This window comes from Ranitomeya variabilis, chromosome 6 (genome assembly GCF_051348905.1).
Source record: "Ranitomeya variabilis isolate aRanVar5 chromosome 6, aRanVar5.hap1, whole genome shotgun sequence".
Classification (NCBI taxonomy): domain Eukaryota; kingdom Metazoa; phylum Chordata; class Amphibia; order Anura; family Dendrobatidae; genus Ranitomeya; species Ranitomeya variabilis.
The window spans coordinates 488261354-488282447 of record NC_135237.1 but is presented as its reverse complement, the minus strand read 5'-3'; the positions used below and the strand labels follow the sequence as shown (position 1 = coordinate 488282447).

General features: G+C 48.9%; 1 protein-coding gene across 2 annotated transcripts in view; it reads right to left on the bottom strand.

The window, feature by feature from the left end:
- PKIA (cAMP-dependent protein kinase inhibitor alpha) overlaps nt 1-15501 on the bottom strand; it is an 86206-nt gene extending 70705 nt beyond the window's left edge. Inside the window, exon 1 of one of the 2 annotated variants that reach the window (XM_077270696.1) lies at nt 15160-15501. The gene's annotated coding sequence lies outside the window, so the exon portion shown is untranslated. The remainder of the gene's footprint in view (nt 1-15159) is intronic. The other variant, XM_077270694.1, reaches the window with a different exon arrangement.
- Nucleotides 15502-21094: the final 5593 nt, after the last annotated feature.

Here is a 21094-nt window from a genome sequence, read left to right as displayed (position 1 = left end):
TTCAAACTTGCAGGCGTAGGGAACCCCACCATAACATTCTTAATGGCTTCAGAAAGACCTTCTCTGAAATTTGCAGCCAGGGCACACTCATTCCATTGAGTAAGCACCGACCATTTCCGAAATTTTTGACAATACACCTCAGCTTCATCCTGGCCCTGAGAGAGAGCCAGCAAGGCCTTTTCTGCCTGGTTCTCAAGATTAGGTTCCTCATAAAGCAGTCCAAGCGCCAGAAAAAACGCATCCACATTCAGCAATGCAGGATCTTCTGGCGCCAGGGAGAAAGCCCAATCTTGAGGGTCACCGCGTAACAAGGAGATAACAATATTAACTTGCTGAGCGGAATCACCAGAGGAACGAGGTCTCAAAGAAAGAAATAATTTACAATTATTCTTAAAATTCAGAAACCCAGATCTATCTCCAGAAAACAACTCAGGAATAGGTACTTTTGGCTCAGACATAGGACTGTGAACAACAAAATCCTGAATGCTTTGCACCCTTGCAGCAAGATGATCCACACTAGAAGTCAGACTCTGAATATCCGTGTCTGCAGCTGAACTCAAAGCCACCCAGAGATTAAGGGGATGAGAGAAGCTGGACAGACTGCAGCAAAGGGAGAGGAAAAAAAAAAAAAATTGTACTCAGGACTTCTCTTATCCCACTTCTGCGATGCATTAAACACTTTTTAGGCCTGCTGTACTGTTATGATCCCAGTGGCTTAGGATCACAAATCTAACCAGCTAAGTCAGAGACAATAGGACGAGCTCTGGGGATGTGGTAACTGGACTGACCGCAAAGCTGATCCTAACCAAACACACTAAAGGTAGCCGTGGAACGTTTCCTGAAATCCTAGACGTCTCTTCACGGCCTGAGAAACTGACTACCCCTAGAGATAAAGTAAGACCTCACTTGCCTCAGAGAAATAACCCCAAAGAAATAGAACAGCCCCCCACAAATAATAACGGTGAGTTAAGAGGAAAAGACAAACGCAGAGATGAAACAGGTTAAGCAAATGAGGCCCGCTAACACTAGATAGCAGAAAATAGCAAGGGATCTGTGCGGTCAGTAAAAAACCCTATACAAAAATATCCACGCAGAGAATGCGAGAACCCCCACACCAACTAACGATGTGGGGGGAGCAACTCAGCACCCCAGAGCTACCAGCAAGCAGAGAAATCACATATTAGCAAGCTGGACAAAACTCATAATATTCTAGGAACATATTGAACACAGATGAGCAAGAATAAGCAAACAGAACTTAGCTTCTCTTGAAGAGACTGGTAACGGATGTATACAGGAGCAAACAGAATAGCACTGAACACAACGACAGCAGGCATAGACTGAGATTCCAAGTGAGCTTAAATAGAAAACCAGCCCACAGATAACGAGACAGCTGATGCCAGTCACAAACCTGCAGAAAGACAGCACTCACACAGTACCACTTGTGACCACAAGAGGGAGCCCAGAAATAGAGTTCACAACAATTTTACCTCAGTATTTGTAAGCCAAAACCAGGAGTTGGTGAAAAATGCAGAAGTGGTGACGTGTTTCTATTATACTTTTCCTCTGATTGTTCCCCTAATGATTTTGGCTTACAAATACTGAGGTAAAGTACTGTCACGCACAGTATGGGAAGACTAAGTGCAACATGAGGGGAAGAGGGGAAGGAAGCCAAAACGCTAGGGAAAGGGAGAGTGGAGACCCCTAGGCAGATTTAATAGGACCTTGCCCCCCATACCATCCCTATATTAGTTCCACACCAATCATCGAGTAGGAACCTAAGCCCTGTTGTACATCCCTAGAGCTAGGCCCTGAATAGGGAAGGGGGGATGAGTACTGGTTAGTCCCCATTGTACAGTACACTAAAGAGAAGAAGGGAGACAAACAAGGGGGAAGCAACTTAGCTTGAGCAGACTCAGAGCGGTAACACCAAATGTCCTCCAACAGCAACAGAAAGGAAGTAAGCCGACTGCTATAGCACCAAGCCTTTAGAATGAAAAAAATGTGAATATCACCAGCGAGTCCCTGAAGCAGACTGAGAGTATATATTCACCCAGTTCCAGGTCTGTCAATTAGAGCTGGAGGGAGGTTGCCATTGGGCCCAAAAATCAGAAGGATTAAGAAGGCGTCTGCAATGCCAAATGCAGAGACCTTCTGCGGCCACATGCAGAGTGACTGTCTGTAGCATCTGACACATCCGTGACAAGTACTGACCAAATATTCAACGTGTAAGCTTGGCTTTAATCTCATGGTCTCCATAGCAAAATCAGTAACAGGACACCCAGTTACCACTTGCAATTTATAAACTTTCTGTGTTTTTATACGTCCAGAGTTTAAGGCCCAGATGTAAAATGCATTCATTGCTACAATTGTAGTGATGGTGGAGGGAGCACATGAGCACAGAGCAGAACTAGCCAGATGTCTACATTCCTGATGGTGCCGTGAGGTTGACTACACTGTCATGATGGTTATTATGGCCAGTACCTTCTGAAGCTGTTGTGTTTTTGGTTCCATAACACTACTTCATTTCAATTTTATATTGCAGGGCTGCGACTGAGCAGGAATGTAAGAATGTAAGAAGCAGGGACACTTAAGAAATCGAGAATAGATTCATCTAAACAGCTCAGCACTATAGTCAAACACAATCTCAAGATCTGTACTCTGTCTCTAATCACAATGAACCAGATCTCTCAAATAAGAATGATTAAGAGCATGATGTAAGGATCAAGCAATGTATACTGAGCTCAGAGCTGTCAACCTCTCAGAATTTCTGAGAAATGTTTGTTCTCCCCCAACTCAAAATGTTGTCTTCTACAGCACATAGGGACATAAGTTCTAACATCTCCCTTTAATGGTGCATCAGCATCCATTGACCTTGCCTACACAACTACCTCCTATACATTGTATCAGAACAAGTTTAATTTTCCATATTATTGAGTACATATATATATATATATACACTCACCGGCCACTTTATTAGGTACACCTGTCCAACTTCTTGTTAACACTTAATTTCTAATCAGCCAATCACATGGCGGCAACTCAGTGCATTTAGGCATGTAGACATGGTCAAGACAATCTCCTGCAGTTCAAACCGAGCATCAGTATGGGGAAGAAAGGTGATTTGAGTGCCTTTGAACGTGGCATGGTTGTTGGTGCCAGAAGGGCTGGTCTGAGTATTTCAGAAACTGCTGATCTACTGGGATTTTCACGCACAACCATCTCTAGGGTTTACAGAGAATGGTCCGAAAAAGAAAAAAAATCCAGTGAGCGGCAGTTCTGTGGGCGGAAATGCCTTGTTGATGCCAGAGGTCAGAGGAGAATGGGCAGACTGGTTCGAGCTGATAGAAAGGCAACAGTGACTCAAATCGCCACCCGTTACAACCAAGGTAGGCCTAAGAGCATCTCTGAACGCACAGTGCGTCGAACTTTGAGGCAGATGGGCTACAGCAGCAGAAGACCACACCGGGTACCACTCCTTTCAGCTAAGAACAGGAAACTGAGGCTACAATTTGTACAAGCTCATCGAAATTGGACAGTAGAAGATTGGAAAAATGTTGCTTGGTCTGATGAGTCTCGATTTCTGCTGCGACATTCGGATGGTAGGGTCAGAATTTGGCGTAAACAACATGAAAGCATGGATCTGGAGCGCCCCCACACCGCCGCAGGGCCGAGGGGATACCCGGAGCCGGGCCTCTAGTTCTCAGTCTCGGGGTTGTCACGGTGGCTAGACCCGGTCCGTGGCCCTGTCCGTCAGTGGGGGACGTCCGGTGCAATAAGTGATGTTGTATCGGTGCAGGTCGCGGTAAATAATGAAGACACCAGGTTGCAGTCTCTTTACCTCTTTACTGAAGATGTTGGAGACCTCAGTCCAGAGCGCTGTTAACTGGGTTGTCAGAGACCGGCCGGTCCAAAGGCACATCAGGAGTTCTCTTTACAGGTGGGAATCAGTGCCTTCCTTCTAGCGCTGTGTGTTGTAGTTCTTCCCTGCTGAGCTCTCGGGATAGTCCTCACAACTGTTTCTTTCTGTCTCTACTGTTCTTTCTCCGTCCTCCAGGTGATATGGTAGGACGCACCCGTATGACGGGGTAGGCCTGGAGTTCTTCCGGGACCCTAGAGTCGCCCCTCTCCCACAGCTGCCTCCGTTGTCTGCTTAGGTGTTAAGTGAGACAGCCAACCTGTAATTAGCTGTCCTGCCGTGGTTTGCAATGTACTTAAAGTCTCTTACTTGCTCGGCGTTCCGGCCACCGACTGTTTGCGCCTCAGAAGGATGTTGCCTCGGTCTAACAGCAAGACCCCTTCTGGTATTCCTCCTTTTCTGTATTCCCGTTGGTTACTGGTTAGTTCTGCTCTGAGGAGTCTGCCAGGATCCCATCCCTGACAGGTCCTCTCACTAGCTCTTCCCAGCTACTTCTCACTGTCTTCCTGTCCAACCCCCAGTTTTACCAGAGTTGTGAGGAGTGGCCTACTAGATAGGACCACCCCCCCTGGTGGCCGGAGTGTGAAGTGTGGTGTGAGTGTACCTGATCAGAGAAACTCCTTAGTGCAATCAGACGTACCATAGCTCCCCATAGTGGCGGAGTCACAGTACTGCAACAACCAGGACTCTGGGGTGCTGCACTCCCCCCCGGTTAAATCCAGTACTCCGGGACTGGGAAAACAAGAACAATAATACATGTTAAACAGGAAACACACAAATTTTTGAAATAACATAACAATTGAACAAAACAATGCTTCCCTTTACGGGAGGTGAGGATTCTTGAACGTTGCGAAAATTAGGTCATGCACAGTTTATGACTCTCAGTTCAGTGGTTGAAACAGCGGGGACCCCGGGTAAACAAAGGGGTCCCCCTGTGGAAGTTTTTGAGCAATTCACCGTCCATTACTCTAGTGTCCATTTAAAAAAACCTGTAACAAAAAGATATGCATACAAACATTTTCAATTACATAGCAGCCCTTATCAATACCTCCAAGGTTTGAAGCGGAGAGGAGTTTGATTTTGAGTGCTGCGTGTGGACCTTCGCAGCGCAGGGGTTGCTATTGGCCTAACAGGGCCCGCTATGCTTGCTACCGCTGGTGTAGTGCACTGTCTTCTAGCTACACTTCTAGTGAGTCTGGGTAGCACTGGCAGGTTGGGGCTCTCAGAGCTGCTGCTGTCAACAGTGGGTACAGCAGATTCACTGATAGCAGAGGGCGGACTTGCCGGTTCAACGATTGGCAGGGCTTCATCAGGTAAGGCTTGTTGAGGTAGTGGAGCCAGATGATCTGGTACCACCATGGTTTCCGGCGGGTCCGGCTGTTCAAACATCACAACAGGTACCACAACGGCTTGGTTTATCTGAGTCCAGGACTGGGGAAAGTCGCCAAGGACAGTATGGAACATTTTCTCCTTTTCCACCGGCGGGGAGATTTCTGGGGCCGTGCCCCTCTCTTTCAACTTGTCGGGGCAGACCTTAAGGTGATCCCTGGATACCGCTGTCGAGGTCTCCCCTCTGTCCTTGCTGATGAGACAGACCTTAGTGTTGTCGAAGTCGGATGGCAAGATGGTATACGGTTCCGCTTCCCATTGGTCATCAAGCTTGTGTAACCTCCTCTTTCGTTTAAGCACTTGCTCACCAGGTGACAGGGGAATCGCAGGAGCGTGTTGATTGTAGTCCTTTTCTTGTTTCTGCCTAGCCTGGGCGAGACTTCTCTCTACACACTCCTGTACTTCGCGGTATCTTCGCTGCCTTTCTGTATCCCAATCTGCCTCCGGCGAGGTATCTTCGGGTACTAGGACCCCCATGTCCAGATCAACGGGTAACCGACTAGATCTTCCTCGCATCAGGTACGCTGGAGTACAGTTGGTGGAACTTACTGGGATGTGGTTGTACATATCCACCAAGTCAGGCAACTTTGTCGGCCACAGGTTCCGTTCCTCCACAGGCAAGGTCTTCAATAAATCGATTACTACCTGGTTCATCTTCTCGCACATCCCGTTGGTTTGGGGGTGGTACGGTGTAGTTCTGATCTTCTTACACCCGTACAACTGGCAGAATTCTTGGAACACTTCCGCTTCGAATGCAGGCCCCTGATCGGTCAGTACTTTCTCTGGGTAGCCATGGGGTCTACAAAAGTGCTGCTGGAAGGCCCTGGCGGCAGTCCTAGCTGTCAGATCCTTGACAGGCACAACCACCAAAAACCTGGAGTAGTGGTCCACGATGGTAAGGGCGTAGATATAGCCCGACCGGCTAGGTGTCAGCTTCACATGATCCAGCGCGACCAGCTCAAGCGGCCGTTTGGTGATGATAGGCCGCAGGGGAGCCCGTTGACTGTCACAGTCCTTTCTGCGTAGCCTACATGGACCACACTCCCGACACCACTTCTCAATGGTTCTCTTCATGCCAATCCAATAGAACCTCCCTCGGAGTAGCTTCTCCAGCTTCTTCCATCCGAAGTGTCCGGCTCCATCATGGTAGGCTCCCAGAACCATGGGCGCATCTCGCCTTGGCACCACTATCTGCCACACCAATTCATGAGTACGTGGGTCGATGCTCCTCCTGCACAGCTTGCCATCATGGATAAACAGCTTGCTTCTCCCCCTCCACAGCTGTTGGGTTTCTTGTGGATCATCTGGGCCAGCGTGCAACCCAGCCTGCGTCAAGAGTTCCTTCACCTGACGGACCGCGGGGTCACTATCCTGGGTTTCTGCCCATCCGTGGTGGGGCAGGGGATTCAGCGTGGCATCCGGTTGGCTCTTGTGCCTGTTCTTCACATGGTGAGAGTTTTGAGTGGCTTTGGGACGATCGAAGGCAGGCAGCTCCACCTCTTCAAGTGCCTCCGGGTCCTCTCCCACTTCTGGTAAATTGGGCATTCGGGACAGAGCATCGGCATTGGCATTCTGGTGCCCTGCCCGATATTTGATGGTGAAATCATAGTTGGACAGCCGGGCCATCCACCGCTGTTCCAAAGCCCCGAGTTTGGCAGTATCCAGATGCGTTAGCGGATTGTTGTCCGTGAAGACGGTGAATTTCGCGGAGGCCAGGTAGTGCTTAAACCTCTCCGTCACTGCCCAGACGAGGGCCAGGAATTCCAGCTTAAAGGAACTATAGTTGTCAGGGTTCCTTTCCGTGGGACGGAGTTTCCTGCTGGCGTAAGCGATCACCCTTTCTTTGCCGTTCTGAACCTGGGACAGCACGGCTCCTAATCCCACATTACTGGCATCTGTGTACAGCACAAACGGTTGATCGTATTCGGGGTAAGCCAGTATCTCTTCTCCCGTCAGTGCCGACTTCAAACAGGTGAAGGATTCCTCCAGCTCTTCGTTCCAATCAAAGGGGGTTTTCCTCCCCTTGGTCTTCTTTGGTTGGCCCACCAGCAGATTTTGCAAGGGTGCGGCCTTCTTGGTGAAATCCTTAATGAATCTCCGATAGTAACCTACCAACCCGAGGAACTGCCGGACTTCGTGGAGGTCACTAGGCTTTGGCCAGTCCTTGATCACTGTGACCTTGTCGGGGTCTGGGGCCACTCCTTCAGCGCTCACCACATGGCCCAGGTACTGCACTTTAGGTTTCAGCAGATGACACTTGGACGGTTTCACTTTTAGGCCGAATTTGGACAAGGCTTCAAACACCTCAGCCAGGTGCTTTAGATGGTCTTCGTAGGTTTTAGAGAAGACTATGACGTCATCCAGATATAACAGCACGGTTTCAAAGTTCAGGTGTCCCAGGCAGCTCTCCATCATCCTCTGGAACGTTCCGGGAGCATTGCACAATCCGAAGGGCATGTAGTTGAACTCGCAGAGGCCCATTGGCGTCGTGAAGGCCGTCTTCTCTCTGTCCGCCTCCGCCACAGGAACCTGCCAGTACCCACTGGTGAGATCTAAGGTAGAGAAATAGTTAGCAGATTTTAAAGCAGCCAGAGACTCCTCTATCCTGGGCAGTGGGTATGCGTCCTTATGTGTAATGCGATTCAACTGTCTGTAATCAACACACATCCTCATTGTACCATCTTTCTTTTTAACAAGGACTAACGGAGCCGCCCAGGGGCTACAGCTGTCTCTCACCACCCCGGCCTCCTTCATTTCTCGCAACATGTCCTTGGCACACTGGTAATGAGCTGGGGGTACAGGGCGATATCTCTCTTTTATGGGTCGATGATCTCCCGTGGGGATGTGGTGTTGGATCCCTTTCACCTGCCCAAAATCTGAGGGGTGTTTGCTGAATACCTGCTCGTACTCGTGTACCACCCTGTACGTCCCCTGTATTTGATGAGATGGGGTAGAGTCAGTGCCCACATGCAATTCCCGACACCAGTCCTTCGAGTGCTCTGCAGAACCTTTGTTCTCTGCCACGTTTGACGGGACCAAGGGTTCAGGTGTCTGTATTACACTATTATTGACAGTGAACAGTTTGGCGAGCGTGGTATACTTGGTTAGGTGGACCTCTTCCTCCCCACAATTGAGGACACGTACGGGCACTCTCCCCTGTCGGACGTCGACCACCCCCCGGGCTGTCAGAACAGTAGGCCTATTGTCTGAATATACAGGTTCTACCAAGGCCTGGTAGTCCTTACCCCTGAGGCCTATGGCTGCTCGACACCATATTAACATTTCACTTTTGGGGGGTATCGCGATGGGGTTTGAATCACTCACAGTGACACGACCAATCTCACCACCAGTCAGCTCTACCTGCTGTCTCTGCATCAGAGCTCTGATTTCCTTCTGCAGGGCACGTTGCTCGCTGTGGCCAGCGTTTTCTGCCACCTGTTGCAACAAAACAATCACTTCTGCAAGACAATTTTCTATAACATTAGTACCAAGAGTCATCATGGGATTACATTCTCGACGATCAATATCTACAATCACAATCCCTTGGGCTTTCAATTCCACCCGCCCCACTTTGATGGTGACCTCCTTATACCCCACTTGTGGCAACGGCTGACCATTACTGGCGATTATGGTGAAATCATCGTCAGGGCCACGAGTAATATCAGCGTCCTCCCAATACCGTTTGTAGAGCACGTAAGGTATAGTCGTCACCTGAGAACCGGTGTCCAGCAAAGCATTCAAGGGGATTCCATCAATCACTACAGGGAGAACTGGTCGTCCTCCAATATACTTGGTTCTCCAATGCTGCGGGCCTGACCGTCCTACTCCTGGGGGTTGGCCCTTTGCCCCAGGGGTTGCTCGTTTAAAGGACAGTACCTTGCAAGATGGCCCACCTGGTGACAGCGGCGGCAGATGGGTCGTCCATCCTGGTGGAAGCGATCGTCGGGCCGGCTCCTGGTCGGCGGAGTCCTCCTCTGTCGCATCCAAGGGACATCCTCCGGGCTGGAAGCCAACTGGATCTTCTCTTTGGGGGCCTCCTGTAGGGACTGCACCGTCCGGGCCAGGGCAGCAACGCTCTTGGTTAGCTCTTGCATCTGGAGACGAAGCCCTGCAGGGGAGTCGTCCTCGAAGCTCTGGGCGTCGGCCTCCGCGGCAACTGGGGTATCCGATGCCACCTCCTGGTGGTATGTGAGAGCGGGGCGCCTGGGTGGTACTGCGCGGCTGGGCTGTCGCTCCTGCAATGCCTGGATAGCTTTATCTTTAAACTGCGCAAAAGTCAAGTCTGGATTTTGCATGGCCAGGAAGTGCAATTGGCCCCGCTGGTGACTGCACAGGAGCCCCTCAATGAACCGCTCCTTCAGGATTTTATCTTCATCCTGCATGCTGCCGGGGTCACTCTGCTTAATGGCCCGCATCGCCTCCTGGAGATTAAGAGCATAGTCCCGCAAGCTCTCCTGTGACCTTTGTTTGCATCCATAAAAAGTCAGTTTAATTTCTGTAGCAGTGCGAGTATCAAAGGTGGCTTTAAGCTTGGCAAAAATCTGTTGTGCAGTTCCTTTATCCTCAGCGGGCCAGGATTTCAATTCTCTCAGAGCCGCCCCAAAGAGTTGGCCGGTTATCATATGGACCTTCTGGGGCTCGGTTAGGGGATAGAACTCGAGCAGGCTGCAGAGTCCTTCTTTAAAGTCAGTGAACGTATGCGCCTCCCCAGAGTATCGTGGGAGCCAGGCCGCTCCGGGCAGGTAGGGCATGGAGAAGGGCATTATGGCTTTTGCATTAGCGGCAGTGTCCGACTGGCTGATGGGGGCAGCGGGTTCTGCGGCAGCCGGTGGTGGTATTAGGGCCGCGGCTTCGCCCGCTGCGGGGACCGGAGCTGCCCCTGCGTCCGCGGCTGCGACCGCCACCTCCTCTCCTCCCGACTCGGACATGGCCGTCCCTTCCTCCCACTAACCTGCTGGAGGTCGGAGTTCCTCTTCCGGGATGGGCGCCTCACCGCGCTTTCCGTTCCGCGCTTCTTTTGGCCGATCCCGCCCACGTAGCTAAGGCTCCTCCCTCCGCGCGCGGCAATGGCGAATTTTGGCGGCAAATGGCACAGCACAGTCTTTTCAATAAAGTACAGTCCAAGCACAATAAATCACAGTTCCAAGGCACACATGACCTGATTTTTCAGGCTTAAGTAAATCCTGTTCGTGACGCCAAGTTGGAGCGCCCCCACACCGCCGCAGGGCCGAGGGGATACCCGGAGCCGGGCCTCTAGTTCTCAGTCTCGGGGTTGTCACGGTGGCTAGACCCGGTCCGTGGCCCTGTCCGTCAGTGGGGGACGTCCGGTGCAATAAGTGATGTTGTATCGGTGCAGGTCGCGGTAAATAATGAAGACACCGGGTTGCAGTCTCTTTACCTCTTTACTGAAGATGTTGGAGACCTCAGTCCAGAGCGCTGTTAACTGGGTTGTCAGAGACCGGCCGGTCCAAAGGCACATCAGGAGTTCTCTTTACAGGTGGGAATCAGTGCCTTCCTTCTAGCGCTGTGTGTTGTAGTTCTTCCCTGCTGAGCTCTCGGGATAGTCCTCACAACTGTTTCTTTCTGTCTCTACTGTTCTTTCTCCGTCCTCCAGGTGATATGGTAGGACGCACCCATATGACGGGGTAGGCCTGGAGTTCTTCCGGGACCCTAGAGTCGCCCCTCTCCCACAGCTGCCTCCGTTGTCTGCTTAGGTGTTAAGTGAGACAGCCAACCTGTAATTAGCTGTCCTGCCGTGGTTTGCAATGTACTTAAAGTCTCTTACTTGCTCGGCGTTCCGGCCACCGACTGTTTGCGCCTCAGAAGGATGTTGCCTCGGTCTAACAGCAAGACCCCTTCTGGTATTCCTCCTTTTCTGTATTCCCGTTGGTTACTGGTTAGTTCTGCTCTGAGGAGTCTGCCAGGATCCCATCCCTGACAGGTCCTCTCACTAGCTCTTCCCAGCTACTTCTCACTGTCTTCCTGTCCAACCCCCAGTTTTACCAGAGTTGTGAGGAGTGGCCTACTAGATAGGACCACCCCCCCTGGTGGCCGGAGTGTGAAGTGTGGTGTGAGTGTACCTGATCAGAGAAACTCCTTAGTGCAATCAGACGTACCATAGCTCCCCATAGTGGCGGAGTCACAGTACTGCAACAACCAGGACTCTGGGGTGCTGCAGATCCATCCTGCCTTGTATGGAGCATCTTTGGGATGTGCAGCCGACAAATCTGCGGCAACTGTGTGATGCCATCATGTCAATATGGACCAAAATCTCTGAGGAATGCTTCCAGCACCTTGTTGAATCTATGCCACGAAGAATTGAGGCAGTTCTGAAGGCAAAAGGGGGTCCAACCCGTTACTAGCATGGTGTACCTAATAAAGTGGCCGGTGAGTGTATATTACATATTGTATACTTCCTAGACTATGAGACATGACTGTGTAGGTGACATAGCCCATGACAAAGAAACGTACCCACAAATATAGAGAGAAATACCATGTAATGGGTATTGCAGTTTTTGTAAAGAAAGTATTTTCTTTGTAAAATGAAGTTATACAAATTTTCCAATTTGCTTTCTGTATCAATTCCTTTTGGTATCGTAAATGAAATATATATCACCCGAAAATGACTTATTGTTTAAAGGGAACCTCTTACCTTGAAAATGCCATCCAATCTGCAGGCATCATGTTATAGAGCAGGAAGAGCTGAGCAGATAAATATATAGTTTTGAGAAAAAAAGATGCAGTATAACCTGTGTTTTAATCATTAAAACCTCTGTTCTTTTGGGGATTTTTGGTCCAGTGGGCGGAGCTATCTGTGTGACAGATACCTCTTCGCACACATTTTAAAGGGAACCTGTCACCCCCAAAATCGAAGGTGAGCTAAGCCCACCAGCATCAGGGGCTTATCTACAGCATTATGGAATGCTGTAGATAAGCCCCCAATGTATCCTAAAAGATGAGAAAAAGAGGTTAGATTATACTCACCTGGGCGGGTGATCCGGTCCGATGGGCGTCACGGTCCGGTCCGGGGCCTCCCATCTTCTTACGATGATGTTCTCTTCTTGTCTTCACGCTGCGGCTCTGGCGCAGGCGTATTTTGTCTGCCCTGTTAAGGGCAGAGTAAAGTACTGCAGTGTGCAAAGGTCAGAGAGGCCCGGCGCCTGCGCACTGCAGTACTTTGCTCTGCCCTCAACAGGGCAGAAAAAGTACGCCTTCGCCAGAGCCGCAGCGTGAAAACAAAAAGAGGACGTCATCTGATGAAGGAGGCGCCGGACCGGACCGCGACGCCCATCGGACCGGACCGGGACCGCCCCTGGTGAGTATAATCTAACCTCTTTTTCTCATCTTTTAGGATACATTGGGGGCTTATCTACAGCATTCCAGAATGCTGTAGATAAGCCCCTGATGCTGGTGGGCTTAGATCACCTTCGATTTTGGGGGTGACAGGTTCCCTTTAAGCTGCTGGTGCCTCTAGAGTCCCACAGATCCTCCAAAGGCTTGCAATGGTGCATAAACCTACAATTCGGCCATGCCTAAACAATGGTCACAAGCAAAAATAGTTGCGGTAGGCCCTGATAAACATGAAGACTAATTTTAAAACAGTTTTGTATACTGGTGAGTTCTGTGCAACCCTGGATTTTCCAGGTGGATGAAGTGGTGGAAGGCCAGCATGAACCAACAAGGCTGCAACGTCAGCAAGGAGGTGGCCAAGTCATGTTTTGGGTCAGAATCATGAGGTGAGAGTGGGTAAACCCTTTTAGAATCCTTGAAGGTATGAAAATGACCTCAACCGAGTTATATTCAGTTATATGGAGTTTCCGACAGATCACTATTCCATGGTACAAAAAGAAGATATGTGCCATTCTTAGCAAAATCATGTACATATACGACAATTCACCAAATTATGCTGCAAAGAATATGTCTGAGTCATTGGCTGCTATGGGCATAAATGGAGAGAAACTCATGGCGTGGCCACCATCCTCCCCTGATCTCAATCTTATTGAGAACTTGGGAATATCCTCAAGCAAAACATCTATAAGGGCTCCTTCACACGTCCTGATATTTCCAGGACTGGAAAAATGAGTACCGGAGCTATCCATGTTCGTGTGTTACATATGTGTGGCATCCATGTGCCGTCCGTTTGCTGCATCTGTGTGATATATACCGGCGCCTAGGAAAAAGCAGAGCAGTTTGTGCTGTTCCCAAGAGCTGGGTGTTAAAGACTTGTCTGATCATTGTCGCCAGGTCTACCTAAGGTCAACACGACCCTGGGTCAGCTGATGTTGGTAGCCTAGGAGGAGGGCGAATATCCATGACCCTTTCCCAGGCTATTAATATCAGCCCACAGCTGTCTGTTTAGCCTTTGCTGGTTAGAATTTATAGGGGGATCTTACCTAATTTTTTTTCTAGGGTCCCTTGGAAACTACTAACCAGTAAAGGCTAAGCAAACAGCTGTGAGCTGTTATTAATACACTGGGAACCTTTTGGGATATTGTCCCCTTTCCCAGATTAATAACATCAACCCCCAGTCATGGTCTCTCCGTCTTCTGGTTACTAAAATTACGCAGGAGCCCACACCATTTTTTTAAAAATTATTTTGCAATAAAACTCACGATTTTCGCCTGGTCATGCTGATCTCAGGGAAAGCACGTGACAATGATCCGAGCTGCCTTCAGCTCCCAGCGAGTGACAACAGCACAAACTGTACAGCTTTTTCCCAGGCGCCGGTACGTGTCACACAGATGTGGCACAGGAATGTCATCCATCCATCAGTGGCTCAGTGGTTAGCACTGTACGGTGGCTCAATGGTTAGCACTGCAGCCTTTCAGTGCTTGGGTCCTGGATTCAAATCCCACCAGGGACAACATCTGCAAGAAGTCTGTATGTTCTCCCCATGTTTGTATGGGTTTCCTCAGGGTTCTCCGGTTTCCTCCCACACTCCAAAGACATACTGATAGGGAATCTAGATTGTGAGCCCCAATGGAGACAGTGATGATAATGTCTGTAAAGAGCTGTTTAATTAATGACACTGTATAAGTGCGTAAAATAAATATCTTCTATGGGTATTGTAGTGCTTTCCGTCTCCTTAGCTGTCCCTGACATTTCTATAATCTGACAAAACATATGCTCTCGGGCTGCCAAATACATTTCCCGACATCTGTGATTGGAGTGAGAAGATTAGGCCGTATGATTTGCGTCAAGCCTTTAAATCACTAAAATTATCAAAGGAGCAATTTTTAAAATCTTTCTATCTTTTATTTTCTTCCATCCTAAAAAACCACCCTTTCATTTATTGGTATTGCTTGGTGCCTGTTCATTGTGCGGCATCGGTAATTGAAGAGCAGGCAGATGCTGTTGCTTGGCAACATTACATGGCCTACTTGGTACCCATCCTATAAACCAATGGCTAGCGGGATTTTTTTTTTCTTTCCTCCAGTTCACATGCTACAAAAGGAGGCCATTGTATGATTTCAATAATTAATGACCTACCAGGAGGTTTTTACGATTTCTAAGGACACTAAAGCAGAGGACCCCTTACTGTTTGCAGCAATTAATCACCGGGATGTAAGCGGAGGCTTGTAGGACACGCGACCCTAGCAGACACAGCGTGCGCCCCATAGAGACGTGTGGGGGGAGACGGGATGGGTCTAGTGTTCCTGTAAAGTAGAGGATGGCCAGTGATTGCATAATATATGAAATAATGGACGGACTGCTTTGTGCAGAAGACGAGCAGCTCGAGTGCAAAATTCTCCTTCCGCACATTCAGACGTACGTCTGATCCTATAAGAGATCCCAGCCAGAATTAAGGGGCGACGCAAGTGCAAATCTGAGCAGCCCCCGTTATCACAGCTTACCTTCACGTGTCTTCTAATGAAGGAATCGTTAGCCTGATGGCGCCGCGACTCCAGCACCGAGGAGGTTAATAAGCTTCCCGGACTGGCTGATTATGTGATGATGTTAGCAGGCAGTGGCCGTGTGCTTCCCATACAGACAGCAGCTGCTGGATTCTCGCTTTTTTTTTTTTTTTTTTTGGATGCTTTTGTCACGCCTGTCTACTGATCTTTTTTTTTCTATCCTCCCTTTTTTCAATTAACTTTATTGGTAGTATTTAAAAAAAAAAAAAGAAAAACAGCGATTTTTTTTTGGGGGGAAAGCATGTAAATTAGAGAGTAAAATAAAAAGGGGTCAGAGTTAGATACAATGTGAATAACATGCATCTAACATACATACTATACTATAGAAGTCAGGAGAATCAAAGAAATCCTGCCTTCAAACATTAAATAAGAATGGTCCCAAAAGGCGGACGACATCCTTATTTATTTATCTATTTATTTATTTTTTTAAGGTTTAATAATAATTTTTGCATTTTGGTTTCATTAAAAATTTGGAACCATATATGTTTTTTCCATGCATATTCAACTTTGATGTGAGTTGTGGTCTCAAATTAACTGAGAAAAGCTCAGAAAACTCGCCCCTCAGACCAAACTCACTGACAGATTCTCAGTTAACTCATTCTACAACCAGTAATATAGTGAAATACAAAGGCTGTAGAAATAGAAGGCAAACAGTGCAATATAATTGTAACAAAACCTAATTGGAAAAATAATTTGTAGACACAGATACATGTCTTCTTAAATGTGGACAACCCTTTTAAAGTAAGACTAATCGAGGGGAATAAAGAAGAATTTGATAAGATGAATATAGGTATAATGATGTACGCACATTGTTTAATGACATAGTGACATATAGCATAATTAATTTCTCATGCCAATAGCACAATATGATATGCTCCTTAAAGGGAATGTCAGGATTTTTATTTTATTATTAATATAAGAATGTATTGTTTAAATAAAATAAATGTACTGTCTTAACTTTATTTTTTTTATTATTTTTCTCTGTAGCCACTGGGTATGCCATTTTTATTTGCTGGTGTGTAAGTGTCTGAGCACGACACTTACACATTGTAATTACCGCAGTCCCAGATTCATACTGTGGCTGCCTTAGCTGTGAATTGAACATGCCCCCTGTGCTACCCAGATCCCATCTGTGACAGGAGCCATGTGACAATTTCTCCATCTCCCCTAACACAGTATTCTGCGTTGAAAGGTGATGGGAGTTCTGTGCAGTGGTGGTGGCAAGTGGTAAAAGGCAGCGGAGATGTGAGGAGCACCAGAGCATCGGCACTGAGAGGACCACCAGAGCATCGGCACTGAGAGGACCACCAGAGCATCGGCATTGAGAGGACCACGAGAGCATCGGCACTGAGAGGACCACCAGAGCATCGGCACTGAGAGGACCACGAGAGCATCGGCATTGAGAGGACCACCAGAGCATCGGCACTGAGAGGAGCACCAGAGCATCGGCACTGAGAGGACCACCAGAGCATCGGCATTGAGAGGAGCACCAGAGAAATGGCACTGAGAGGAGCACCAGAGCATCGGCACTGAGAGGAGCACCAGAGCATCGGCACTGAAAGGGGCACCAGAGCATCGGCACTGAGAGGAGCACCAGAGCATCGGCACTGAGAGGAGCACCAGAGCATCGGCACTGAGAGGAGCACCAGAGTAACGGCATTGAGAAGACCACCAGAGCATCGGCACTGAGAGGAGCACCAAAGCATCGGCACTGAGAGGAGCACCAGAGCATCGACACTGAGAGGACCACCAGAGCATCAGCATTGAGAGGACCACCAGAGCATCGGCACTGAGAGGACCACCAGAGCATCAGCACTGAGAGGAGCACCAGAGCAATGGCACTGAGAGGAGCACCAGAGCATCGGCACTGAGAGGAGCACCAGAGCATCGGCACTGAAAGGGGCACCAGAGCATCGGCACTGAGAGGAGCACCAGAGCATCAGCACTGAGAGGAGCACCGGAGCATCGGCACTGAGAGGAGCACCAGAGTAACGGCATTGAGAAGACCACCAGAGCATCGGCACTGAGAGGAGCACCAAAGCATCGGCACTGAGAGGAGCACCAGAGCATCGACACTGAGAGGACCACCAGAGCATCGGCATTGAGAGGACCACCAGAGCATCGGCACTGAGAGGACCACCAGAGCATCGGCATTGAGAGGAGCACCAGAGCAACGACACTGAGAGGAGCACCAGAGCATCGGCACTGAGAGGAGCACCAGAGCATCGGCACTGAGAGGAGCACCAGAGCATCGGCACTGAGAGGAGCACCAGAGCATCGGCACTGAGATGAGCACCAGAGTAACGGCACTGAGAGGACCACCAGAGCATCAGCACTGAGAGGAGCACCAGAGTAACGGCACTGAGAGGAGCACCAGAGTAACGGCACTGAGAGGACCACCTGAGCATCGGCACTGAGTAGAGCACCAGAGTAGCGGCACTGAGAGGACCACCAGAGCATCGGCACTGAGAGGACCACCAGAGCATCGGCATTGAGAGGAGCACCAGAGTAACGGCACTGAGAGGACCACCAGAGCATCGGCACTGAGAGGACCACCAGAGCATCGGCACTGAGAGGAGCTCCAGAGCAATGGCACTGAGAGGAGCAACAGAGCATTGGCACTGAGAGGACCACAGAGCATCGGCACTGAGAGGACCACCAGAGCATCGGCACTGAGAGAACCACCAGAGCTGCAGCGGAGAAAGGTGGTTCCAAGAGTGTTGATTAGAAAAGGCCCTGTAGCCTGCCCTTGTGCTACAAATGCAAGGCTGCTGAGCTACTGCTCTGAGTGGTAAGAGCTCAGGACTGAGGCAATAATTTCTTCCAGTGGTGATATCAGGTCACTGACCTGGCTTTTGCATACCTACCAACTTTGAAGGATCAGAAAGAGGGACACATACTGCAGCACACTAAGAGCGCCATGGTAATTATTATTATTATTATTATACATATAGGGCTTTTGGTGGGGATTACAAGGAGTCAGTTGGTGGCAGGGGATCTTGGTGGGTTTTAGAGGGAGACGATGGATGGCATAGGATCTTGTGGAGATTGGAGGGAATAACATCTGCAGCGCCCCAGAGTCCTGGTCATTGCAGTAATGTCGCTCTTCCACCAGGGGGAGTGATGTTACGTCTGATGGTACTAAAGGAGTTCACTTTGCCAGGTATCACAGTCACACACTACACTTCACACTCCAGTCCACCAGGGGGAGCAAAGCTTCTATCTACTAGGGCACTCCTCACACACGGGTAAAACTGGTGGGTTGGATAGGAAGTCAGAGAGAGAAGCAGACTGGGCTTCGACCAGATAACATCGAGGGAGAAGCAGCCTGGGTTTGACCCAGAGAGGTCCTGTCAGGGGTGGGATCCTGACAGAGGCCTAGCAAGAGATGGGAGTCGGAGTTGTGCAGGAAGATCGCAGTGGAAGAACTGCGGTCAGAGCCGCAGCCGATTCCAGTGTCCTCATCAATGGAACAGATCGACATCGGTGGAACCACATCAGACGCAGGTATGGAAAGCGCCCCTGCTCTACCGACCGATCCTGCTCCCGTGACCACTCCCCGTCCCGACTTTAACTGACCCACTGCCGCTGAGCTTGTTGTGGTAGCCCCTGACACCATGGAGAAGATAGTGCCTCCGTTACCGACAACTATGGGAGAACCACTAGACGTGAGCTCCGAGGGGGTGATCTTCAGATGGGACGCTCCAAAGACTAGACCAGACAGGTCCAAACAAGAAGGTACCTATATTGCTGCGCTCACCTGGGAGCAGTATAAACAGTGCCTAATTTCGCACTGGAAAAACAGAAAAGAGACAGAACAAAATGACCCACCAAGAGTACAAAAGCCAAAGACCGAATGTGGTAATAAGAACCCGGTGAAACAAGGAACCGTACTAGCCTTTCACCCAAAAAGGGGTTGGGGCTTAATACAGGAGCCGGGACTACCGTCTGAGGTCTTTGTTGCCAGCTATGATGTAGAAGTTCAATTCCGCAATGGTTATCGGAACCGCATCTTACGCCGAGGGGACCAGGTGACCTACACTCGCCATCGGGGTGCACAAGGTTGGTACGCACGGAACGTTAAGCGATGTGAACCTACTGTATCGCCACCTGCCATTCTGACTGCGACTAACTCTGAACTGACAAATCCTAACACTACCACCACAGTGTGCATTATTGCCGCTACTGAACTGGCTACCAAAACTGACATTCGAATCCAGACTCCTAGTGACTTGACCGCACCTGAGAGATGAACCAATGACATGGACACCCCATTAGCCGAAAACACGGGGCCAAAGCTTTCCCGGTCAGGAAGTGTTCATTACCGACTGATGCCTTGCAACTTACTATGAGAATAAACCTCAGAGAACCGAAAACTGTAAATAGTTAACTGTTTGTTTTCCTGTTGTGCTGATTTAAACCCGTCTAGGGTTAATTCTTAAAGGGATCCCTTCGTTTACCCGGGATCCCTATTGTTTCTAGTTTTTGCATCGGTTCATCACTGTTTTCTTCTAAAGGAACATTTGAACATAGTTTGCACCTTCTTAAGGGTGCTTTCTACTGGTTTTACAAAGAAGAGCTTTTTGAAGAGACTGTTCCTGACTACAGCGTGAAAGTTCTTGCTCTAAACTGACTTGCAAACTGATTGTTGCACTACCTCAGAAGAGACTTGGTTTCCTCTTAAAGGGAATGTTAGTTGTTGCACTTCGCCTAAAAGTGATAATGTTGCCTTAAATAGTTAGATAGTAATAATGTTCTTACATAGTGATAGTGTGTAGTTAGAAGTAGAAATGTTAATGATGTTCTTTGAATAAAATCGAAGTTAAAGTAATTATTAGAATTGATGAGAGGAAGCTAAAGAAAGATGCAGTAGGCCCGTAGGGGTAGACAGATAGTCCTGCATACGTGAAAGTGAAAGAAATAAAGAGAATGTTGATTTGCACTTTTGAAGTTTTATAGTATACCTTTAGTGGGTACACGCCATTAAAGGAGAGATACTGTTTTGTATTTAGTAGGTAGCATACCCGTATGGGTAATAACGGTTATTCATAGTTAGTTAATTAATAGGTGTTATTTAAAATCATAAGCACAATGTAAGTGTGTTCTTGTTTGTAACGTTCAAGTGTCCTCACCTCCCATAAAGGGAAGCATTATTATATTTACTTGCTTACAACATTTCAAAAATTTTGTATGTCTTTTTGCTAACATGTATTGTTGTTCTTCTTTCCCCAGTCCGGGAGTACTGGATTTAAGGGGGGGGGAGTGCAGCGCCCCAGAGTCCTGGTCGTTGCAGTAATGTCGCTCTTCCACCAGGGGGAGCGATGTTACGTCTGATGGTACTAAAGGAGTTCACCTTGCCAGGTATCACAGTCACACACTACACTTCACACTCCAGTCCACCAGGGGGAGCAAAGCTTCTATCTACTAGGGCACTCCTCACACACGGGTAAAACTGGTGGGTTGGATAGGAAGTCAGAGAGAGAAGCAGACTGGGCTTCGACCAGATAACATCGAGGGAGAAGCAGCCTGGGTTTGACCCAGAGAGGTCCTGTCAGGGGTGGCATCCTGACAGAGGCCTAGCAAGAGATAGAATGTTAAGGAGCTGCGCCTGCACATCATTGCAGCAGCATCCTAAGAAAGGACACGAAGCGAAGTATATTGTGGAGAGTGAGAACCGAAGTCACAGCACAAGGAGATAATACCAGGAGGAGTCCTGCCCCGAGATCGGCAGCCTCCTTCCGAGGCGCGTAGCCGGTGGCCGGAACACCGAGGGAGTACTGACTCTACGCATTACTCCAGACAACGGCAGGACAGTCAATTCCAAGTTGGCTGCCCAACCTAAATACCTAAGAAGACACGGAGGCAACTGTGGGAG